The sequence below is a fragment of the Acinonyx jubatus genome, chromosome B4 (assembly GCF_027475565.1).
Source record: "Acinonyx jubatus isolate Ajub_Pintada_27869175 chromosome B4, VMU_Ajub_asm_v1.0, whole genome shotgun sequence".
Classification (NCBI taxonomy): Eukaryota; Metazoa; Chordata; class Mammalia; order Carnivora; family Felidae; genus Acinonyx; species Acinonyx jubatus.
In genome coordinates, this window is record NC_069387.1 from 35,910,905 (window position 1) to 35,937,756 (window position 26,852).

The 26,852-nt window shown below is 36.1% G+C and overlaps 1 protein-coding gene and 1 non-coding gene across 14 annotated transcripts in view; both read right to left on the reverse strand.

The window, feature by feature from the left end:
- ERC1 (ELKS/RAB6-interacting/CAST family member 1) overlaps nt 1-26,852 on the reverse strand; it is a 505,760-nt gene that overhangs the window by 285,413 nt on the left and 193,495 nt on the right. The window lies entirely within an intron of this gene.
- On the reverse strand, nt 1,935-2,041 carry LOC113603758 (U6 spliceosomal RNA). Its single transcript, XR_003425445.1, has one exon. It is a non-coding gene; the product is annotated as a U6 spliceosomal RNA (small nuclear RNA).

Genomic DNA, 26,852 nt, shown 5'->3' on the forward strand with positions numbered 1-26,852 from the left:
ATTTAAATGGCTTAGTATAGATTTTTTTTTTTAACTCTATTAGACTGCTATTAAGCCTGAATTAATTAACTGGGGTTAAATTCAAAGTGAACTTATAGCCTTTAATATCCTTCAAGCAAGAAAAGGAGAAAGGAGATTCAGAAATGAATTAATCCTTTAAAATGTGATTCTCAATTGAGGAGTTCCCAACTATTATAATAAATAATGAAATAATGAATGAATGAATGAATGAATGAATAATGAATGAATTTAACTCTCTCCATTCTCACACAGATATGAATAAATTAATGTGTAAGAAGAGAGAAATGCAAAAATGGAAAAGAAGAGATTTATCTCTACTGGTCTCTATCACAAGAAGTTTTATAAGATGTGATCTACCACCTTGCTATTCAAAGTATGATCCATGAACATACATCATCAGCATCACTTGGGAGCTTGTTAAAAATACAGAATTCTCAGGCTCACACTAGATCTACTAAATCTGCCCCTATTTACTTTTTTACTATTCCCTCAGCCTCTGTCTCTTAAAATCCAAACTCAAACTTAGGTCATAACTACTATTGGCTCTCCTCAGCTCCCATAGTCATTTTAACTAAATATATATTAGGACATGTTAGTTTGTTCCTCATATTAGTGTAATCCACATGTATATCTCATTATACCTATGAAAATGCCTTCCTAGGGGCACCTGGCTGGCTCAGTCAGTAGAGCACACGACTCTTGATCTTGGGGCTGTAAGTTCGAGACCCACATTGGGTAGAGAGATTACTTAAAAATAAAAACACCCAAGGAAGGATGGAAGGATGGAAGGATGGAAGGATGGAAGGAAGGAAGGAAGGAAGGAAGGAAGGAAGGAAGGGGAGAAAATGCCTTCCTAGAGGTCATGGTCCATGTCTGATATATTTTCATAACTCACAACGCATAGCATAGTTCCTCCTTGTGTGTAGATACTCATTAAATATTTGTTAAACACATGTATAAAAAGAACACTACATCCCCTCTATTGACAAATTTGCCCAAAACACGGCTCTGAGGGAAAATACAGTTTAACATTACAAAACAATGTAAGCACTGAAAAATGAACATCTTCCTTATCTTTAAGTAACTAAGAAAGTTTATTAGGAAAGGACTAGTTCTTGTTCTCCTTCAAAACTTACATTCTATTAAGACACCATCATACTTTTTTCAGAAACTACACTCCTAGTGGCTTTTTGCTTTGTCAAAAAGACAGATACATAATGCTAGTGTAGTAGGTCACCCTACCATAAAAATCTCCCAAGCACATTTAAGAAAAAAATAGAATGCTACTATTGTCAGGTTTAAGGAAATACTAAAAATCAAATCTGACTCAGCTATTTGTGCTTTCATTAGAGAAAAGCAGTTTAAGCTAGGAAAAAAAAGCTTAAAAATACATTAATTTCAAGCAAAATATTGTTCAAGTATTACATATTAAACATCTTTATTATGCATAAATGTTTACATATAGAGAGAATATACAGATATTGCATGTGCATGCACACACAGACACTCCCTCTCCTTCAACCTTCCCAGGAACACCCTCCATTGACACTTAACATAAAAACTAAGACATGAAATTTCATAACACTACCTGAATACCTACACTTGGCTTAAAAATAGCAATTTCATATTATATCATCCCCAAAAGTATATAAGAAACTAAAAATAATATTTTTTACATATTCTATGTCTAATTACAATGTTTTGGGTTATTTAAGAGCTGCTTTAAATAAGGATTTTTATTTTCATGGCACTGTATCCCTAGCAATCTAATGATAATAAGCCATACCAAAAAAAAAATATATTTCATTATAGAATATAAAATCACTAACAATTTGGAGTTTTATATAAACACTCTTAAATTCTACCAAAAAATGCTTTAGTTATCAATTCAACAGTTTTTGTTTTTGTCTTTTTAAAATCTGGAACACTTCTCAAATTTGCCTGGCATCCTTGTGCAGGGGCCATGCTAAGCTTCTCTGTATTGTTCGAAGTTTAGTTTATGTGCTGCCAAAGCGAGCACCAATTCAACAGTGCTCTTCAAGCACTTCAAGAGAAGAACATATCTAGTCCCATCTTACATTTAATTTCATTTATTTCCATGTTTGTTCTCACTACCACACTGATCTCCTTGTGGGCAAGGACCTTGTATTATAAATCTCCACAGATCTGAGGCAAGGCCTATCTCATAGCAGTTACTCAAAGTTAACTGAATTCAAGTGTTTTGACAGAAAACTCTTTTTTTAAGGTTGGTTCTCATAATAACTCTCATCTATTACCATTAACTCAAGGAATATTTCATGAAAGCTTCTATGTGCTAAGTATTATCTTGGGAATATGGCAGTGAAAAAAAATGACAAAAATCTCAGCCCTCACTGAGTTTACAGTCAATGGGAAGATAGAGAATATAAGTAAAATACACTGTATGTCAAATGGTGATAAATCCAATGGAAAAAATAAAAGAGGAAAAGAGGAGCGTGGGAATGACCAGTGAGACTGTAATTTTAAATGAAGTGCTCAGGAAAAGCCACACTGCTAAGGTAATATTTAAGTAAAGATGTAAAGGAAATGAGGAAGTAAGCACAGCTATGCGCATATTGAAGAGAGAGTGCTCCACACAGAGGAAACAGCAAATCATAGATCCGGATAGAAGAATGTGCCTGGCCAGTGTGATCAAAGTAGATGGAGAGACACAGCATACTGGCAGATGAGGTCACACAAGCAATGAAGGGCCAAACCCTCCAGCAAAGGCAAGCAAAAAAATTTTTTAATCTTTTCATTTCTATTTATTTCAGAACAAAAAGTCACAGGATGTGGTTTTCACTGTCCACCTTCCCCCACATCCATAAACTGGTGTTTAATTTTTGATCTACAAAAGAATAATTCATTTTTTTCTTTTCAATTTTTTACTTAAATTCTATTTAGTAACAGAGTGTAATATTGGTTTCAGGAGTAGAATTCAATGATTCATTACTTAGCTGACTTTTTTATGGTAAAGGTCCAGATAGTAAGTATTTACACTTTGTAATCCATATACAATCTGAGTCACACATTCTCCTCTGTTTTTTTAACTATTTTAAATACGTGAAAACCATTCTTAGCTTGCAGGCTATATAAAGGGTACAGGAGGCCTGTAGTTTGCTAATCCTTGCTTCAGAGCTTTGTAGGTTACTGAAAAGCCTTTGCTTTAGGAAGCAATTCCTTGGTATCATAAAGTACTAATAAAAATAACCCAATAAAAATTCAAATTTCTATCAAATGAGAAAGCTACATACTTGTCAATAATTTAAAACTAGCATGCATTCTAAACCCAACCGTGAAATTTTCTAAGAAAGCGTTAGCCTCCACTTAGCTATTTGGCAAATATTTACTGAATGCCAACAAGGGGTACATAGCTTTTTTTCTTCCTTCAAATTTTTATTTAAGTTCCAATTAGTTAACATATAGTGTAATATTGGTTTCAGGAATAGAACTGAGTGATTCATGACTTACATATAACACAGTCCTTATCACAAGTGCCCTCCTTAATACCCATCATCCATTTAGCCTATCCCCCACCTACCTCCCCTCCATCAACCCTGTTTGTTCTCTGTAGTTAAGAGTCTCTCTTAATTTTCTTCCCTTTCTTTTTTCCCCTTCCTCTGTGTTCATCTGTTTTGTTTCTTAAATACCACAAGTGAAATCATATGGCATTTGTCTTTCTCTGATAGACTTATTTTGCTTAGCATAATACACTCTAGCTCCATCCACGTTGTTGCGAATAAGGGCTGCTTCTCTTTTAAGGAACAGAATACAACCTCACTGCCCTCAGGAATTTATTGTTGAAAGAGGCAAAACAATTTCAACTAACAAAGAATCTGCATCACACAGCAGAGTAGCATGTCCTATGGGAAAAATCAAATGGAGCAAAGTAATAGAGATGCTGAATGTGATAATAGTTTATTTAGCTACAATGGTCAGGGTAGACATCACTGAGGAACTGCGATGGAGGATGTGAAAAGCAAGCCATGTAAAGGCCTAGGGAAAGAGGGAGAAAGAACATAAGTACAAATACTGTGAGGACAGCAAAAGCTTGGCAGATTTCTTTTAAAAGTCGATATGGTGGTGTATTACAAAGGGTAAGTAGTAAGTGGTGAGGTCACAAAAGGAGCAAGAAGTCAGATGATGCAGAGCCTTATAAACCATGGTAAGGAGTTTGGGTTTTATTCTGAATATAGAGGGCAGAGCAAGGTCTTAAGGAGTGACAGCATTTACTGTATGCTTTAAGAGTTCAGTCTAGCTGCCACGGAGAAGAGACTAGTAGAGCAAAATGTAGAAGCAAGGGTACCAGTTAGAAAGCTACTCTGATAGTATGAGTAAGAGATAATACTTCATAGGAGGGCATGGAGAGAAATGGCTGAATTTCAGATGTATTTGTGATGTACGATAGGACTTCCTGATAGATTTAATATAGGGAGTGGCAGGAGAGAAAAATCAGGAATTAGTTGATTTATTTCTGAGCAATGAGTGAATGGTGATACCACTTACTGAACTGGGGAATACTGAGGAAGAAATTTTGAAAAGAATGGAAAAAATGAAGAGATCTGCTCTGGGTAAAGTTAAGTTTGATATCTAATTAAAGACATCATGGAAATAATTAGTATATTACTCTGGAGCTCCTTTGTGTACATGTAGACATATGTATATACATGATAGACATGTCCCACATACACGATAGATGGGAGCTATAAATACATAAGTAATACTGAAAGCCACAAGGCTTGAAGACATCTTCTGAGAAAGTATATGTAAAAACGACAATAGGGCTGAGAATGGAGCCCTTCAAGCTTTAGGGGAATACGGCAGAGCCAGAAATGACAACAGAGTAGGCATGACAAGTGAAGGACAGAGAAAATAAGTAGAATCTGCTATCAGAAATGCCAAAAGAAAATACCTTTCAAGGAAGGGAGTATGTATAATGATGCTGAAAGGAAAGGCAAGATGGTGACAGTAACTTTTGGACCTGGCACCTGAAAATATACCACCGCAAACCCTGGCAAAAGCAGTTTCAGGGAAGTGATAAAAATAGATTAAAAAATAGATAAAAGAGAAGTCTGACTTGGTAAACTTGAAGAAAGGTGAAGAAATGCAGACAGCAATTATACACAGTCAATTTTTTAAACAGGATTTGTTAAGAAGGAACAGAGAAAAATGGTGTGCCAGCTAGAAAGGACTATCATGTCAAGGAAAGGACTTTCAAAGATGGAGGGTGGAAATGTTAAATCATGCTTATGATAATAAACTAGGAAAAAGTAAAGTTTTAAAAATAAAGCAGAGAGAAGGATAATTGAGAAAGCACCATCCTTGAACTGGGTAACTAGGATAGGATTATGAGAAAAAGTGGCAGAGTTGAACTTAGAACAGTGAACCACTGTAAAGAAAACACACAAAACACACCTGTACAGATGCATGTAAGCCAGGAGATCTAAGGGTGGGAAGATGCAGTAGGTAGCATCTGATTCCTATTTTCTCAATGTAATATGAAGTGAAGTCAGCAGCTATGAGGTGAAGGCAGGGATTTTGTGGATTTGACAAAAGAAGAGTGAGCAGGATATAATCATCTCTGAAAATGTAAAATCAAATTTAACAGGCATTTGTATTAGAACTGCCTGTATAATTGGGAGCACATTTGAAATATGTGGCCATAAATCTGCAGTGAGACCTGTCAGGACAGTTGTGTGACTTTTTTCCCCAAGAAATATGCAGTATCTCAGTGCAGAGGCTGTAGAGTATAGAAGTGGTGGTCAGAGCTGCACTGTACTTTGCAGCATACTAAGCCAACGTGTAGAATTCCAAAAGAAAACAATCAACTCCACATACTTAAAGTCACAGGAGAGAAAAGAGGGACGCTTTATGCTGGCCAGAACAGGTATACAATCCCCCAAATGTAAGAAAAGACACTGCTTAAGAATGGAACCAAAACAGAGGAGAAAAGAAAAACAGAGAACCCATTCTCACATTTCTTAGTATAATTTGTGGAATTGTTTTACTACAACGGTTGATGCCTGTTCCCCAAACTGTATAAAGATAAGAATCCATGACTGTCGGTATATTTAAAATCAATTTATAAAGTCTAAAAAAAAGCAGACCAAGGATATGTCACAGTGCTATGACTGAAGTGTGCCAAGAAATCTGAATATGTGCTAGAGAAACAGAGAAACAAAAAAAAATTCCTGTCTTAAAAAACTGACTTGACTTTTTGGATCTGTGACAGAATAAATATACTGTCAATTGTTTTTATTCTTTAAAGAAAGCTGCTCTCTGTTGCTCACTCTGGATTTCTCCTTGATTTATTGATAATGACAGAGGAAAGCACAAGCATTTTTATGGAGAGCATCCATTTATTTTATGCATTATCTTAATGTCTATCATCTAAAACAGGACATACAACTTTATACACTTTTGAGCAAAATTTTGGTACTAAGAGATATATACATATCCTCATGTCTCTCTTCTATTTTTTTCTCCCTTTTCAATTTTATTCTTCCCCAATACTCCCACTTTATTTAATTTTCTTCTCCCTTTCATATGTTTTCTGTTTATATGCCTCAGGCCTCACAGAATCATCCAGAGATTCAACCATTCTTGGTGGAAGTCAGACCTAGGACAATGCTGACCCCATGACCTAGGAAAAGTAACATTCTAGCATGAACAGAACAATGAAACAGACAATATAGCTTTTTATTTCCTGCTATCTTGTTTCCCTCTTTATGTCTGAAAAGTGCTTTGTAGATACTAATGAATGCATTTACTTTCAGTACCCCAAGCCTCTGTCAGTAATGAGCACTGTGAATGCTACAGTTTAATCACACCACAAAACAGTATACTAAGCTATGTGTGCAGAAAGAGTATGCTGTTTGTACTTTTTCACCTGGTGGTGTCACAGGGAGCAGTTTAAAAACTAATTTAACTTGGACATTTCTCTATAACATGCACATGGAGAGGTAATAGCTGGAGGCTATCTTGGGAAACAAAGCATTAATAAAAAGCAGATAATAAATTAAAAAGTAGATAATGGTAACAGTTTTTCTCAGGTGCATATAAATGTGAGTAATCAGCAAACTCCATAAGTGGTTTTCTTCATAAATTTTGGGTAAAATACAATGAAAATCATTAAATCAACTGGGGAGAAGATTATTAATCACTAAAGCATTCCACTGAAATGAGAGAAAAGAATAAAGTTTAGTTTCTGATTTCATTAATAAAGCATTGGCCTAGGGGTGCCTGGGGGCACTCTTGGTTTCAGCTCAGGTCATGATCTCACAACTCATGAGTTTGAGCCTGCATATGGCTCTGTGCTGACAGTGCAGCACCCTCTTGGGATTTTCTATCTTCCTCTCTCTCTTCCCCTCCCCAACTTTCTCTCTGTCTCAAAAATAAACCTAAAAAAAAATAATAAATATAGTACTGGCCTAATGGAAGAAAGGGAGGCAAAAAAAAAAAAAAATCAAAACTGTAATCTATGAATCTGAAATTTTACATTGTATTTTCATCAGAAAAATATTTAAACTCCACTTCCAAGGGGTCTTTAACCAATAGAGATATGACTACACACAAACATAGATTTATAAAAACTCAGCATGCTATAAGTGAATTATAAAAGTTTAGTTTACATTTGCCTGCTTTTTGTTTTTGTTAGAGACATACTTACCTCATAATAAAACTCAAGCTTCCTTAATTAGCACCAAAGGCCCTCAAGAATCTTTATTTCTATCACTCCCTCCTGCCGCAGGTTTTTTTGTTTTGGGGTGTTTTTCTTTTGCTTTGGTCTCTTCAGTTGTCCTAATGTCTTTACACTATCTCTGCCTAGCATACAAGTACTCATCCTTCAAAATGATATTAAAATGGCAGCATACTGGCAAAGCATTCCAGCACCCGCTGAGCAGAAGTGCTTCATCCGCATGACTAAAGGGTCTGTACCTGAACTATAGTATGGTACATTGTGTAAAGGATGTAAAGTGTAAAGGAAAGTGTAAGGAGTGTAAAGGAAAAGATTTTCTAGATTCTCTGAATCTAGAAAGTGTAAAGGAAAAGACTTTCTAGGTTCTCTGTTCACAAATTATAATATTTGAAATATGCAAATATTCTAGAGCTACAAATTAAAGAAAGACTAAAATATACAGTGAAATTCAAATTGCCAATATTGATTTAATATACAGGTAAATCACTGATCACAGTGCACTTAAGGTATTTACTACTATGGTCCAAGTGCTTTTGAAACATAAGAAAATTAAACTGTCCCAAAACTTTTCTTTGTCAAATTGGTAAAAACAAGTTTGCTTCCCACAGCACATCATAATATCATCTGAACTTTGCTCGAAATTAAAAGATCATTATTAAGCCTACCACCTCCTTTTTTCATTGGCCCATCGCAATTACAGCAGTTAATACTTGATAACAATATCATAACCACAAAGCAAATGTTTATGGATAAATATGCCATTTAGTTATAGGATTTCACCCAGATGATCCAAAATATGTACATAAATTGTGTTTTACATTGTCACTGAAATGAAAATACAAAATAATAACCCATCAGCATGATAAACTCGTAAATCTCAAAACATGTTCAAAGTCCCCAGGGATGTGAGAGCCCCTGATAGGAATACTTAATGAAGAGGTTAAAAACAAAGCTTTTAAGAGTTGGAGAGCTCTGAATTAAATATCTGATTTACTATTCATCACCTATGTGATCATTAACCTCTTTAAGCTTCATGTTTGGTTTTTGTTGTTTTTTAAACTTTTAACTTGTGATATGGGAATAATGCCCATCTCTCATAGAGTTGTTATGTGGAATAAATAAGATAACGTATGGAAAATGCACAGCATAGGATTTGGCACAGCAAGCAGCGAGAAACATTACTTCTCACACGCATATGCATGCATACAAACACATATCTACCTTATTATTTTTTTTTAGAAAAACTGTCCTTTAATACAAAACAAGATAGATAAAGCATTCCTTCTCTATTGTATTTTATCACATAAATTTAAATACCTAAATTCCCCATCATCAACTTGCACAGAATCACAGAATATGCTTTTTACTCTGCAGGTGGTGGGAAGGGTGTGTGTGAGATTGAATACTCTATGTTTGAATGTAAGTCTAGCATTATGTTAGATAAAATACTATAATAACCACTTGTAAGTTTCTCACCATATACCAACCACCTTAATGTATATCATCACATTATCTCTTTTGCCACACCTTATTCAAAAGACTTTTATAAGGCTTTATTATTTCTTTATTTATTTTGAGGGGAGGGAGAAGTGTTTTAGTATAAGTATGTCCCAGTATTTGTATGATATTAATACTAAAAAAGTATCCATTGCTTATCTGAAATACTAATTTAACTGATATCCCATATGTATATTTGCTAAATCTGGCAATCATATACAAATTCAAATTTTAACTAACTGTAAATTTAATCTTTCTTCCTTTCTCTACTGAATTTATCATGTTTAGCTACAGAATGCCAGATAATAGTCTATAATTGCCACCATGAAAAGCTACATTTGCCACTTCTCAATGCATGATAGCACAAAACTCAATACTTTTCAGTAGAACAGTTAGGTAGATCAGTACAAGTATGTGTTCACACATTTTTTTTTCCTACCAATGAATCATTCAAAATAATAACACTATATTTCAGGAGAAGGTAGTTATGCAGGCTGTGGCTACACTGTGCCTGTGCGTGACCCATTACAAAAACACTAGGCAATATTATTGCTTGAAAGGAAAGAAAATAAGGAAATACACTCTTCAACAATAAGGCTGTTTAAGAAAGCCAACAAGGGGCGCCTGGGTGGCTCAGTCAGTTAAGCCTCTGACTTCGGTTCAGGCCATGATCTCGCAGTTCACAAGTTTGAGCCCCACATCAAATAGCTCTGAGCCTGGAGCCTGCTTTAGATTCTGTCTCCCTCTCTCTCTGCCCCTTCTCTGCTCACACTCTTTCTCTCTCTCAAAAATAAATTAAAAAAAAATTTTTTTAATTTTAAAAAAAAGAACGCCAACCAAATGACAAGTAAAAAAGGCAATTAACAACAGATTATTCTCTTAGATTATACTCGTGTCTATAAATCAAACTCCTTGTAAATAGATCCCACAAGGTCAGAAATGCTCTTAGGCCTATAAAGTTCTGAAGACTTTAGCTAAAAAAAAAAAAAGAAAAAAGAAAAAAATGAAGGCTTCAAACTATAGTTCTCTTTTCGTGAATGACATGAGGTTTTAGTGCCTACTGTCAGACAACAATGAAAAAAATTCTAAGATGTGCAATCAGAAAACTGGCTAGTTGACTTAGACTTTGGAAACCAATGTAGAACCCTTTCATCAAATTAGATGAAAGAGACTATATAAAAACAGGAATGCATCTGAGCAAGGCATAAAGTATTTAGCTTTTATTACATAACAATAGAGGTACTCTGGTCTAAATGCTGTTGATACAAAATATCCCACAGATTCCAAACATCTGTTTTAAAGATAAATCTGCAACAGGCACTGTCAAATAAAATAGGGGTAATAATAATATTGAGCTCAATTTGTGTAAACTAGGAAGTAAATGAGAGGATATTTATAAGCCTCACCTACTGAATGTCTTGCCTTTAGCCAAAGGTGCTAAATCAAAAGTAACAATGAATTATGAATGAAATCATATATTTTCATCTATTCATGGAATCATTTCTTTGTATTCTTTCTCTGGGGATAATGCCATTGAATAATAACTAAAGACATGTATATATGTTTAAGAACAGAGAATGTGAATCTTCACTCATTATCACACTAAATGAAATCTCTCTGTACTAAATGGAAGCAGGGACAGAGGAAAGGCAGTAAAGGACAAGAAAGAGAAAACAAATAAATCTATACAAACCAAGAAAGCTTAGAGAAGGACACTAAAAAGCAAACACTACAGTTAAGTGTCACTATTAACACAAAACAGGTGGTTAAAACAAACACTTAAGAGTTAAGTATCCTGCCCATGGTCCCATAATGAAGTTAACCAAATATCCAATCCAATCTCAAGCCATCAATATTCTCTTAATGATCTGTTCAACTGGACTTGGCAAAACCATAATTAAAATGGTGAAATGCTTCTGTATAGAAAAAAGTACTGCACTAAATTCCAACCTGGAACAAAGAAAACCTTTTTTACATACTACAACCAAAATGATCTTTGCCACTGGAAAAACAAAACCTATTTTGTACATCTTGGAAAATTAAATTATTGAGAAATAAGTATAGCTTAATGGCATTTACTGCTAGAGTAACAACTACTAAAATGAACCAGCTAACAACATTATAATTAACATAACCTGTAACTCACAGAATTATGTATACAATAATGACTTTCACACACAAATGCTTCTGGGGCTTTTTGTAGGGGTTTAGAGATATTTAGATCAAAACCTGTCACACACAAGACAAAAGCAATAAAACTTTCCTGTAAAAATATGTCCACCTGATGCTTAAGTTAGAGATGAAAGTTCTCCAAACACAAGGCAAAATCCTTCATGGTATTTCATTACTAAAGCTGAATTGTGTTCAGACTGTACCACCCTCAAAATTACTTAAGTGGTACCCATACTGCTTTACTATAATGTGTGGAGAAAATGTTTACAGTAGAAAATGGGAAAGTCACTTTTAAAATTTTTTTTTTTAACGTTTATTTTTGAGACAGAGACAGAGCATGAACGGGGGAGGGGCAGAGAGAGAGGGAGACACAGAAGCGGAAGCAGGCTCCAGGCTCCGAGCCATCAGCCCAGAGCCCGACGCGGGGCTCGAACTCATGGATCGTGAGATCGTGACCTGAGCCGAAGTCGGAGGCTTAACCGATGAGCCACCCAGGTGCCCCGAAAATCACTTTTTAAATGCAGTATTTGTGCTTGCTATTTTTATTGCAAACAACGTAAGATTTGTTCTGTAATAAATATGGTTTGAAATAAAAGTTCCATAAAAACCTGAACAAAACAAATAAAACCAATAATGTAAATGAAAATGAAATTTTTAAAAAGAATATGAGAAATCCCAAGAGTTAAGAAACATGTAAAAGAAGAAAAGCAAAACAGACTGAAAAATGTCAATGAGGTGGTACCTGAGCTAGCAGAAAACAGTATCACATAAACTACAAAAGAAGGGTTCCTAGAAAGAAAAGAGGTAATTGATAATATCTAACACCCCAGAAAAGTCAATAGACCCAAGACAAACAAAGTTACTAAACTTGGCAACCAGTATATCACTGAAGCCATTTTACCACAGCAGTGAGAGAAGAATCCAAATTACATTTGAAAAATAAATGGAAGTGTGGAAGTGGAGGCAGCAAGCATAAATGATTCTTTCAAAAACTGTGCAAGTCAACAGAATAAAAAGGTAAAATGTAAAATTAAGATGGTGTACTGAACTAAGGCCAAGGAAAAGATACTGACAAGGATTATTTACATTTCTTTTTAAGGATGAGGGGAAACTAGTACATGTTTTATGTTTGGGAGAATCTGTGGAGAGGAACAGAATGGAAATAAAGAGAAGGAGAACTTAACCTATGGGGCAGGGGTTTAAAAACTGATAAGAAGGAAGTAAAAGAGAAAAGGAAAATTTAGCCTTTGAAAAGAGCCGGGCCATTAGTTCCACAGAAACAAAAGGAAGGTCAATATCAGTGAAAATATAAACTCAAAACTGTGGATACCCTAAAGGTCTATGTACTTGGCAAAGGAGAGGTGGTCCTCTGTTAATAGAGAAGGAAGAGGATAGTGTAAATCTGACTGACAAAGTCAGATCAATATAGGGGTGGTTCAGTTGGTTAAGCGTCCAACTTCGGCTCAGGTCATGATCCCACAGTTGGTAGGTTCAAGCCCTGTGTGGGGGTCTGTGCTGACAGTTCAGAACCTGGAGTCTGCTTTGGATTCTGTGTCTCCCTCTCTCTCTGCCCCTCCCCCACTCCACTCCGTGTGTGTGTGTGTGTGTGTGTGTGTGTGTGTGTGTGTGTGTGTGTGCGTGTGTGTGTGTGTGTGTGTGTCTCAAAAATAAATAAGCATTAAAAATTTTTTAAATTATATCAGTATAAATAATTATGAAAGAAGGGCTTGTTTTTTTAATGTATTTACAACCCATACAAATTACTTTATTCTTAAATGAGTCAAAGGTAAGGAGGGGACTTTTTCAGAAATATCATTTAGGTCATCAATTTAAACACTGAGAAGAAATACCAGGGAGTAGAAATGGGAAAGAGAATCTTTTTCCTAAAAAGCTTCAACACATATTTTACCTATAGCAGAAATTTAGCGCCTGAAAAGATAAGTGGAGTCTTAACAAAAATATCATTACAGAAGAAGTATCATGTTTTCTCATTTTCTACACATATATAACTTTGCATAGGGATTCTACTTTGCACTTTCTATTAACAGTGGTATGAGTCAATAAGGAACAGTATAGTGTTTTAAAGAACCTGAAATATATCACATCATGCTATCATATCCTGGATCAAACAGGACTCCACAAAAAACGCAAAAAGGAGTAATCATAATAGCTCTATATATTGATTGTTTACCCTGTATCTTCTAAGCGCTTGTTCATATGAACTCATTCAATATTTACAACAACCCTTTAGATAATTATCCCAAATTTACAGATGAAAAAACTACAGATGAGAAACCTAAAAAAATTCAAGTTATCTAGGGCTCTATAGCTCACACTCTTAATTCCTATGGTAGAGAGCACAGAATACATAAAGCCCTGAGGCCAAAATGAGATCTGGCTTCAAATATAAATTCCATTATTTATTCACTGGTTGAGCCTACAGAAATCATGTTCCCTAATCTTAGTTCCTCATCAGAATGATAATCTGTGCTGTTAACTTCTCTTCATAATAAAGATGGACAAATTACTTAATGGGCTTGGTCGGCCCTTGTGTTATTCACCTAAAGAGTGGAAATAATCAATCTCTCTACATACTTGTTGGGAAGATCAATGGAAATAAAATATGTAAAGGTCTCCCACAGTGCCTCTGGCACATATAAACAGAACTAGGGGTGGCTGTTTATATTCTCATTTATTCTACCATTCAGCAGAATCACAAAACAAAACCAAATTTAAAGGGTGTATAAATTTGTGTATATAAAATAATTTCAAGTTTCTTCTAAAAACCCACAGACTACAGCACTTTCTCTCCAATATTCACGCTACATTTTATGTCTCTGATGAAATTTTACTGACATTAAAACCATTTTTCTTCTCATTCCCCTTGTGGCTCCTTTCATCTTCATTTTGCTCTCAGTCAAAACATGCTCAGTCCGATTCTTGATTTCTGACTACCTTTTGAAGCACAGAACTTTGAACCTACTCTTCATCTACATCTTATGCACTCATAACTAGATTTCTAGACATGTCTTTCCTGCAGTAGTAAGTGCTGTCATTTCAGTTCTTTATTAGAGTTCAAGATAAAGATAAGAGCATGGTATACTAACATTGTTTTAGTACAAGCATACTGACCTTGAAGTGAGACTGAAGAAAACAGCAAATCCAGGAAGAAAATGTGAAAGAGAAAGTTAGAAAGAATTATTAATAAGGACAATATTCAGGAAATAATGTTATTCATAGACACAGACAAAACATAAAGCACAGGATTAGAGGAGGGAAAGGTATAACACACATTCTGCACAGGCATTAAAAATTAGTAATTTCAAATTTATAACGCTCAACAAGTGTGTTTTCATATTAGATTACACCATTGTACCTTAATGTAAGTTTCAAAGAAAAAATTTAGTCTAAAATTTACCATTTCTTGGAGCAGGGGAAAAAAACAAACACGAAGAAAAAGAAGAGAAGGTCAGCAGCTCCCCTTTTCATTTAAGTAGCAAAGTGTGATCTCACAACTTAAATCATCTTAATTTTATACATATCCACCTTATAACTGACTACTCCTTTACCCACCCCACTCCATTTCTTGGATCCAGGTTATCTATAACAAAAGCAGAAAAAAATCAATAATTTCATTCTGTAGAATACAGAATTCTAGTTTATTTCACTAGTGGAAGTGAATTGTTCCCAAATGTGAAAACAGTAACAATTTTTTCCTAATTAGAACTTAATTATTTTCTCATTCTGAATCTACCTAAACCCACCTCAAATGGTGCAATCTAAAAGCAATAATGAACAAGAATACACAGCTTTATAAATATCAATCTGTTTCTAATGCTGCTCAGCAGTTAGAGATGCGAAGTTGCCATGCTTAATATTGCTATACAGCATGTAGCCCTGGTGGTTCATTATTGCTTTTTTATAATAACAGGCAATTTTTCCTTTCTAAAAATTAATCAATTTCACTGAAGTTAGTCTTATCCTCCAAATACTCAGACATCGAATGGCCAGTGCCATCCAGATTGTCTTCAGGATCTAAATTTTACTTATTAAGAATCTAAAACAAAAGGTTTATTTCTTGAATGCAAGCACCATTTCAACTTGTACTTTGTTTTCTAATGTTTCAATACTTAAAACCAGGGATTTTAAAAGTCACTATGAAAATGGTGAAAGGTAAGCATGACAAGATTTATTATTCCCATTATGTGAGATAAAGAGAAATGAAAAGCAGAGAATAAAAATGACTTCCTCACAATCACACAGTGGGTAAGTGGCAGATCCAGGATAAAAATGTAGTCTGCTGACATCTCCCTGGGCATATTTACATGTTCTGTGAGACTTACAGATTCCTAAAGGAAATGTATAAAACAAATCCATGGATCTTTGGCATATATAAAACAGTAGAGAATGCAGATAATGTTCAAAGGCAAAACAAAAAAAAAAAAAATAGACCATTCTCTAAATGATTGTTTCCAATTACCTTTTCTATTTTGTTGGTTATGACACAATAAATTAGAATAATTTTACATTAACAATGACATTAAGTGAAATTTTCTATAGTTGCAAGGCTTTAAATAAGACTTGGGTAAATCCATGGGGGAAAAAATTAAGCTTAGTCCTTTCAACAATGAGCAACTTCTTACCCATTTTATTGTTCATGAGTCATACATAGTTCCTTTTGGCATCAAATTATATAGCTCTAGGAAAATTAATTTTGAAGGAAAAATGTGCATGTAGAATAATTGTATATAATTCTAATATTTGTACTTTTAAGTAAAAACTTAAGGTAACTACCAAACAAAAATTCCTATCAAGATTGTAGTAACCAATGATGAGGTGCTGTGCCCACAAGAAACTTTGGGAAGATGACATAATAGAACTATGTAACGCTGTGTAATTTATTCTTCTTTTAAATGAAATCAGTGAAATTCATCAAGGAGAAAGAAGAAAGAAACAAGCAGCTTCCTCAGAAAGCAAGCTGAAGCAAGCAGGATCAGATAAAGAACCAGTCATCTTCAGTTACAATATTCTTAGTATCTTTCTTTCCCTTTTTCTTTTTTTTTTTTTTTAAACAGTCCATTCTCCCTCAAGCAAGAACACACAACCCCAAAGCAGCAGTAGTCATTTCTCTTCTGTTCAAACTACAGGAAGACCATATGCTCTGACACTGAACTTCATGGGTCAAAGGTACATAACCATGAATTTAAAAGTAAGGAAATTCTTCCCTAAGGAACCATTTTCCTCATGAATCATATGCTAGTTTATGCCAAAGCTATATATAGCTTAATATTAATTTCTATACAGAAGATCTCTGAAGACATTAAACTGAGTATCAATTTAGCATTTCTTTACCAAAAAAAATTTACAAATATGAAGACTAAATATGTGGGTAATCGTTGTTAGATTATATTGTGTAGATGCCTAAATATACTATGATACCAATATAAAACAATCAGAAACACAAAGTAAGAGGTCCAAAGACAAAGGTCCAAAGACAAGGTCCAAAACATTTTTAGGTTGACCTACATAAATAAAAAGGAAGTAGGTAAAACAGTCAAATATCTAATTATGATAGTAAATGTATTCATTTGACTGTACACACATTTAAAATGGGGTACAAAAGAAAGTAAATTTGGAAATACTTTCTTTCACTCCCACGTTCTCTGAAACAATTTTATTTCCTCTTTGCATGCATCTTCAGTATCAATTCAACAAAGACAGAAGATGTGCCATTACTTTATGTATCACTCAGAAAGAAAAAATTATACCAATTAAATTATGCCATGCCATTATTTATACATGTATCTCAGATTCAGAGAGGTTAAAATGTAAAAAATGAAAGTTATAGTTGGTATTTCATTATGAAAAAAGAGGAAGGAGGTTATCTATATTTCTATGTAACATACAGACCAAAAAATAATCCCCTGGATTATACTAAATTATATAAAAATATTTAATAGATATGAATTTACTTATATTCTTACAGAAGGAAAAGTATATGCACAATTGTAAACACATTACAAACATACAGAAAAAATGAATAAAATAATATTTGCAATATAACTAACAAGTGATAAGGGACAAAAACATCCATCTGTTTGATTGATGAATGGTCTGAATATACAGGTGATAGATTAAAAAGGGAAGAAATGTGGGATGATCAGATAGTGAAATGAGAAAGGAGCTCTGTCTTTAAGTATTAACATATATATTGATTAGACCCTCAATAATGTATAGTCACAGGAAAACATGATAGACACTATAAGAATGGCACACATAAAGGAAAGAGAAACTGCTATCTCAGAGAGGTCAGTATAGCTGGCTTTCTTTTCCAAAAAGATAACAGTTAAAAGGGGTCAGATTCCCACAAAAGAATATGAAAAGAGAACATTTTAGTCAAAGAGAAAAGAATAAAAGCAGTAAACAAAAATGGACTCATCTAATTTTGAGGTCCATTTTTTCTGAAAAATGAAATAATTCTACTAAGACTACCAAACCAAAAATTGAAAATAATCATCCTGTAAACTAGTTCACATTTGTCAACATGTTAGAATATTTATAAAAAATAAAAACAACTCCATTTTCATAACATAAAATTTCAGACACTAGTAATCTTTAAAATCAAATCAAAAACTCAAAAGGCCAAATCCTTGAGCCATGAGATTTAAGCCTAGCAACTATCTTCCCTAATTTCTCCAAATACTACCAGAAAAGTTCTTTCTCTTACACATACACACATGCAAATAACACCCCAGATTATATCTCACTCTTGGAAGGATAGGAAAACAACCCCCTTCTTTCTGTTCAAGCTCAGCTCAGTACATTGACCTTAATCTACCAAAGTGCAGATTTACCTCGCTTACTAAAATGAGACTGAGTTACTACTTTAGCAGCTCAGACAGCTAATTCAGGGGCTGATTACCTTGAGCCTAAATTCTGAGCAAAGCGAGAACACAAAATCAGGGATAGGGGGACAAAATCAGTTAAAGTAACTCCAAATGTTTGACTAGATCATATTCCACTTTTTAAATAAAGCCAATTGTTAATGAATCAGAATTTAATTCCCTTGGAAATAACATTATATATGTAGTTTAGGTTTTCTTGCTAGCCCATAAAATTTAAGCTCAGTCATGATGCAAAAGCCTAAAACTAGTAGTTCTAGATGAGGTCTAAAAAAAGATGGTTACCAAAGAAAATACAATTAACCATCAAAAAGTAAAGAAAACTAGAAGCCTCTGGGTGGATCACTCGGCTAAGCATCTTAATTTAAGCTCAGGTCATGATCTCACGTTTGTGGGATTTCACCTGTGTCAGACTCCACACTGGGCATGGAAGCTGCTTAAGATTTTCTCTCTCCTCCTCCCTTTGCCCCTCCCCCAAGTGCTCTCACACTCTCTCATTCGCTCTCTCTCAAAAAAAAAGTAAAAAAATGAAGTTTCCTCCATTATAATTACTTATATAACTGGACTGATAATGTGTGTGTGTGTGTGTGTGTGTGTGTGTGTGTGTGTATACATGAATGAATGAAAGAATGAATGAATGAATAACAAAACTTGTCTCTGATTCTCTTGCTTTCTTAGAACAGTAGCAGTAGTAGTATCCTGGCTTTCTCTGTTTCATGTCTCTACCTACACAGAGTTCTAGGGTCTGAAATTAAAAGTCCAGGATCCAAAATTATCTACTGGTCTTCACACCAAACAACCTCTCAGCCATTATCATTCAATATTGATCTTAAAAATTAAAAGACCACACTTAAGAGTACAAAGTTCAACAAGAAGTCCCTTGTCTATGATAATCCTATATCCAAGGGTACATATTAACTGAGTAGGTTAGGGAGCATGTGCATGGCTCAGTCAATTGAGGGTCCAACTTTGGCTCAGGTCATAATCTCGTGGTCCATGAGTTCGAGCTGACAGCTCAAAGCCTGGAGATTGCTTCACATTCTGTGTCTCCCTCTCTCTCTGTCTCTCCCACACTCATGCTCTGTCTCTCTCTCTCTCTCTCTGTAAAAAAAATTTTTTTTTTAATTTAACTGAGTATGTTGAGTATTACTTCGCAGGACAGTTCAACCAAACCTCAAACTGAAACCTTATCACTGAAATTTCCAGCTACTACATAAGCCATGGAAAGATGCCTGTGCTAGCATCATCACAAAGGAAAAGACAACAGCTGCTCTTTGTTGGGAGTCTTAGTTTTCTGGGGCCAGAAGTATCTCTTTAATGAGTCTAGACTGACAGAAGGGCTAACAGTCAGACATGTGACTGACACCTGTTGGCACCTGGCAAAAAGCAACCCACATGCCAGTTCCAAAGTAACTGTCCTCTAAAGACAGCATCCCAGCACATGGGAAAAGCCTTTGGCCTCAGCAAGATCATCAAGTGAATAGCCTCTGAATCATCTAGTTGTCTCTGTCTTCCCCTTCTAGAAGGTAAGCTCATTAATAAAAACTTGAACACAGAGAGGAGGGGGGAGGAGGAAAGAGAAAGAGAAGAGAGAAAGGAAGGGAGGGAGGGACGAGGAGGAGAAAAAAAGAAAAAGACTTCGGAATTCTTAGGTACAACTCTATTACCACCAACATGCTTATGTGATACAGGACCAGTCATTTCATCTGTCTGCACCTCAGCTTCCTTATCCATATTTTTAAAATCTATATAAGAACCCTTTCCAAAAACAAAACAGTCATGAGACAAAAGGGGCAGCAAAAATTAACATATGCAACTATTAAACAAATTACATTAAAATTTTTGGGACATCTTTCTTAGAAAAATAAGATCTACCTGACACATACCAAAAGAAGACCTATAAGGCTTGCAGAGTTCCTACAGGAATTCTCCACCCACAATATATGCCAGTTTGCTTTTTAATGTTTTTACTAAAGAAAAAGAACTGATCATTGAATACAAATGAGGTGAGAGTAATGCCCACATTTCAAAGGAAATAAGGCCATTTCTGTCACAATAAAAATTTGTTTTGGGGGCACCTGGGTGGCTCAGTTGATTAAGCATACGACTTTGGCTCAGGTCATGATCTCACAGTTCATGAGTTCAAGCCCTGCAGCAGACTCTGTGCTGTCAGAATCCTCTGTCTCTCTCTCTCTGTCTGTCTCTCTCTCTGCCCCTTCCCTGCCAGCATGCACACACATGCACGCACTCCCTCTCTCTGCCCCTTCCCTGCTAGCATGCACACACATGAGTGCTCTCTCTCTCTCTCTCTCAAAAATTAATACACGTTAAAGCTGGGAGGAGCCAAGATGGAGGAACAGCATGGAAGTTGTTTTTGCATCTTGCGTCCATGAAATACAGCCAGATCAACACTAAACCATCCTGCACACCTAGAAAACTGATTTGAGGATTAACACAACAATCTACACAACCTGAACCACAGAACTCAGCAGGTACGCAGCACAGAGAGGTGAACTAGAGGAGAGAGAAGCCATGGAGGGCAGGGAGCTGTTTTTGCTTGCGGAGAGAGGACACACAGGGGGAGAGTACCGGAAAAGCACCCCCTCCAAAAGCAGCCGGAGAGAAAGTGGAAAGTGGAAAGTGGAAACAGCCACAGGGACTGAACTAAAAAGGGAGAAAGGAGAAAGGAGAGGGTTTAAATTCCACTAAGACACTATAAACGGGGGCTGGGGGGGGGGGGGGCGCAGAGTCTGAAACTCCGCAGCTCGATACCTGGCGGTGCTCTGGTGGGAAGGGCAAATCCCCAAGAGAGTGAGGTCTGGGGCTCCTTGGGCCACATGGGGAGAGGCAGTTCCCCTGCTGGAAGGACATTTGGTAGAGGCGGTGTGGCCCACCCACAGGCAAAGGTGCCAGCAGACCCCAGAGAACAACCACATTCACTGGTGCTGGAACAAGGTCATTAAGGGTGAAGCCTGGTGCCAGATGTGTGTTGAGATTTTCCATAATCCCTGAAACGCTGCTGCTACACGATCACGTGAACATTTTCTGGGGCGGGCTGGCACACAACCACAGTCTCTAGGCATCGGCACCAGCACAGTCCTGTGAATATTTCTGGGTGTGACCGGCACCCAGCCATTGCTTGGTGAGACCCTCTCCCAGAAGGTCTGAAGGGGACAAAGCCACAGTCCCTCAGAAGTGAGGGGTTAGGAAACACAGGTGAATGTGAGATAAAACTCAGGAGGGAGGTGCCACCTGGCAACCTGACAGCTTGATCACCAACAGTGTAAAAGCAGGGTGTGGACAGAAGCCAAAGACAAAGGACAAGTGCATGATTGCTGACCCGGGAAAACAGAGTTCCAATACTAGAGACTGGGTAGCTGGGTGACATGTTTCACCCCTCCCATGAATGCACATACACACCTACCAGCACCACAACAATCCACCCCAGTAAGCTAAGCAGTGCCATCTAGTGGAGAACGGAGCCGTTACACTAAGCCTGGCCCAACTGGGCCAACCTGGCACTTCAGGAACATCACAAGTCTCTCCGCCTGCTTAGTTTATGGACTATAAATTGCTTTACAGTTTTTCTAGGGGAAAACAAAGTAAATTCAATCGTATTTCAGTCTGTTCGCTCGTCCATCTATTCAATTTTCTTTTTTTGTCCCTCTTTTTCATTTCTTTTCTTTTTCTTGAATATAGAAAGAGAAAAAGTTTATTTTTATTTTCAATTTTTATTAAAAATATTTTTCGTTAATTTTTTCTACTATATTTTATACTTTTAGTAAATTTTTCAAATTCCATTTTACTTCCATCATTTCATTTTATTCTATTTCATTGTATTCATTTTTTCAAATTTTCAAAGGTTTTCCTTTTTTCCTTCTTTTTTTCCTTTTTTTACCTTTTTTCTCTAATCTATCAAGCTCCTTTTCAACAACCAGACCAAAACACACCTAGGATCTAGCATCATTTATTTGATTTGTGTGTGGGGGGTGGGTGGGTGTGTGTGTGTGTGTGTGTTGTTTTTAATTTTTTAATTTTAATTTTTTTTACCTTATTAATTCCTTTTCTCCCGTCAAAATGATGAAACAAAGGAATTCACCCCAAAAGAAAGAGCAGGAAGAAACGACAGCCAGGGACTTAAGGATACAAGGAAGATGGATACAAGGAAGATGACTGAACCAGAATTTATAATCACAATAATAAAAATACTAGATGGGGTCGAAAATAGATTAGAATCCCTCTCTGTGGAGATAAAAGAAGTAAAAGCTAGTCAGGATGAAATAAAAAAAATGCTATAACTGAGCTGCAATCTTGAACGGATGCCACAGCAGCAAGGATGGAGGAGGCAGAACAGCAAATCAGTGATATAAAGGACAAAATTATGGAGAATAATGAAGCAGAAAAAAAAAGAGGGAGACTGAGGCAAAAGAGCACAATTTAAGGATTACAGAAATCAGTGACTCTTTAAAAAGGAAGAACGTCAGAATCATAGGGGTCCCAGAAGATGAAGAGAGAGAAAAAGTGATAGAAGGGTTATATGAGCAAATCACAGCAGAAAACTTTCCTAACCTGGGGAAAGAAAGACACAAACATCAAAATCCAGGAGGCACAGAGGACTCCCATTAGATTAAAAAAAACCTGACCATCAACAAGGCATATCGTAGTCAAATTCACAAAATACTCAGGCAAGGAAAGAATCATGAAAGCAGCAAGGGAAAAACAGTCCTCAACATACAAGGGAAGACAGGTAAGGTTTGCAGGAGACCTATCCACAGAATCTTCGCAGGCCAGAAAGGAGTGGCAAGATATATTCAATGTGCTGAATCAGAAAAATATGCAGCCAAGAATTCTTTATCCAGCATAGCTGTCATTCAAAATAGGAGAGATTAAAAGTTTCCCAACAAAAATTAAAGAAGTTTGTGACCACTAAACCAGCCCTGCAAGAAATTTTAAGGACTCCTCTCTGAGGGGAGAAAAGACAAAAAAAAAAAAAAAAAAAAAAATCAAAGCAACAGCAAAGACTAGAAAGGACCAGAGAACACCACCAAAAACTCCAACTCTACAAGAAACATAATGGCAATAAATTCACATGTTTCAGTGCTTGCTCTAAACATCAATGGACTAAATGCTCCAATCAAAAGACATAGGATAACAGAATGGACAAGAAAACAAGATCCATCTATATGCTGTTTACAAGCAACCCACTTGAGACCTAAAGACACCTTCAGACTGAAAGTAAGAGGATGGAGAATCATCTGTCATGTTAATGGTCAACAAAAGAAAGGTGGAGTAGCCATACTTATATCAGACAAGCTAGACTTTAAAATAAAGACTGTAACAAGAGATGAAGAAGGGCATTAGATCATAATTAAGGGATCTATCCATCAAGAAGACCTAACAATTGTAAACATTGGTGCTGCAAATGTGGAGGCACCCAAATATATAAACCAGTTAATCACAAACATAAAGAAACTCATTGATAATACCATAATAGTAGGGAACTTCAACACCTTACAGCAATGAACAGATCATCTAAACAGAAAATCCATAGGGAAACAATGGCTTTGAATGACACACTGGAACAGATGGACTTAACAGATATATTCAGAACATTTCATCCTAAAGCAGCATTCTTCTCCAGTGAACATGAAATATTCTCCAGAATAGATCACATACTGGGACACAAATCAGCATTCAACAAGTACAAAAAGATCAAGACAATACCATGCATATTTTCAGACCACAATGCTGTGAAATTTGAAATCAACCACAAGAAAAAATTTGGAAAGATAACAAATACTTGGAGGCTAAAGAACATCCTACTAAAGAATGAATGGGCTGACCAAGAAGTTAAAGAGGAAATTAAAAAGTACATGGAAGTCAATGAAAATGATAACACCACAGCCCAAAACCTCTGGGACACAGCAAAGGCAGTCATAAGAAGGAAGTATATAGCAATCCAGGCCTTCCTAAAGAGGGAAGAAAGGTCTCGGATACACAACCTAACCTTACACCTTAAAGAGCTAGAAAAATAGCAAATAAAACCCAAGAGCAGCACAATCTGGGAAATAATAAAGATTAGAGCAGAAATCAATGCTATCAAAACTAAAAAAAAAAAAAATAAAATAATAGAAAAGATCAATGAAATCAGAAGCTGGTTCTTTGAAAGAATTAACAAAAATTGATAAACCACTAGCCACTTTGATCCAAAAAAAAAAAAGAAAAAAAAAAAGGAAAGGACTCAAATAAATGAAATCAAGAATGAAAGAGGAGAGATCACAAGCAACAGAAATACAAACAGTAATAAGAGAATATTATGAGCAATTATATGCCAATAAAATGGGCAATCTGGAAGAAATGGACAAATTCTTAGAAACAAAAACTACCAAAATTGAAACAGGAAGAAATAGAAAATTTGAACAGACCCGTAACCAGGAAAGAAATCAAATTAGTAATCAAAAATCTCCCAAAAACCAAGAGTCCACGGCCAGATGGTTTTCCATGGGAATTCTACCAAATATTTAAAGAAGAGTTAACACCTATTCTCTTCAAGCTGTTCCAAAAAATAGAAATGGAAGGAAAACTTCCAAACTCTTTCTATGAAGCCAGCATTACCTTGATTCCAAAACCAGACAGGACCCCACTAAAAAGGACAACTATAGACCAATTTTCCTGATGAACATGGATGCAAAAATCCTCAACAAGATATTAACCAGCTCCAAAAATACATTAAAAAAATTATTCACCAAGACCAAGTGGGATTTATACCTAGGATGCAGGGCTGGTTCAATATCCGCAAAACAATCAATGTGATGCATCACATCAATAAAGAAAGGACAAGAACCACGTGATCCTCTCAACAGATGCAGAGAAAGCATTTGACAAATTACAGCATCCTTTCTTGATAAAAACACTCAAGAAAGTAGGGATAGAAGGAACATACCTCAAGATCATAAAAGCCATATATGAAAGACCTATCCAAAAAAAAACACCAGCATTCTTCACAGAGCTAGAATAAACAATCCTAAAATTTGTATGGAACCAGAAAAGGCCCCGAAGAGCCAAAGCAATCTTGAAAAAGAAAACCAAAGCAAGAGACATCACAATCCCAGACTTCAAGCTGTATTACAAAGCTGTAATCATCAAGACAGTATGGTACTGGCACAAAAACAGACACTCATATCAATGGAACAGAATAGAGAACCCAGAAACGGACCCACAAACATACGACCTACTAATCTTTGACAAAGAAGGAAGGAATATCCAATGGGATAAAGACAAGTCTCTTCAGCAAGTGGTGCTGGGAAAACTGGACAGCGACATGCAGAAAAATGAACCTGGACCACTTTCTTACACCATTCACAAAAACAAACTCAAAATGGATGAAAGACCTAAATGCAAGACAGGAAGCCATCAAAATCCTCATGGAGAAAGCAGGCAAAAATCTCTTTGATCTTGGCCACAGCAACTTCTTACTCAACACGTCTCCGGAGGCAAAGGAAACAAAAGCAAAAATGAACTACAGGGACCTCATCAAAATAAAAATCTTCTGCACAATGAAGGAAACAATTGGCAAAACTAAAAGGCAACCAGCAGAATGGGAGAAGATATCTGCACATGACATATCAGATAAAAGGTTAGTATCCAAAATCTATAGAGAACTTATCAAACTCAACACCCAAAAATCAAATAATCCAGTGAAGAAATGGGCAAAAGACATGCATAGACACTTCTCCAAAGAAGTGTCCAGATGGCCAACTGACACATGAAAAAATGCTCAACATCACAGAAATACAAATCAAAACCACAATGAGATACCACCTCACACCTGTCAGAATGGCTAACATGAACAACTCAGGCAATAATAGATGATGGAGAGGATGCACAGAGACAGGATCTCCTTTGCACTGCTGTTGGGAATGCACACTGGTGCAGCCACTCTGGAAAACAGTATGGAGGTTCCTCAAAAAATTAAAAATAGAACTACCCTACGACCCAGCAATTGCACTACTAGGGATTTATCCACGGGATACAGGTGTGTTGTTTCAAAGGGACACACGCACCCCAATGTTCATAGCAGCACTATCAACTATAGCCAAAGTATGGAAAGAGCTCAAATGTCCATTGATGGATAAATGGATAGATTTACACACACACACACACACACACACACACACACACACACATACACACACACACACACAATGGAGTATTACTCGGCATTCAAAAAGAATGAAACCTTGCCATTTGCAACTACGTGGATGGAACTAGAGGGCATTATGATAAGTGAAATTAGTCAAAGAGGGACAAATCTACAACTTCACTCATGTGAAGACTTTCAGATACAAAACAGATGAACATAAGGGAAGGGATGCAAAAATAATAGAAAAACAGGGAGGGAGACAAAACATAAGAGACTCTTAAACACGGAGAATAAACAGAGGGTTACTGGAGGGGTTGTGGGAGGGGGGATGGGCTAAATGGGTATGGAGCATTAAGGAATCTACTCCTGAAATCACTGTTGCACTATATGCTAACCTGGA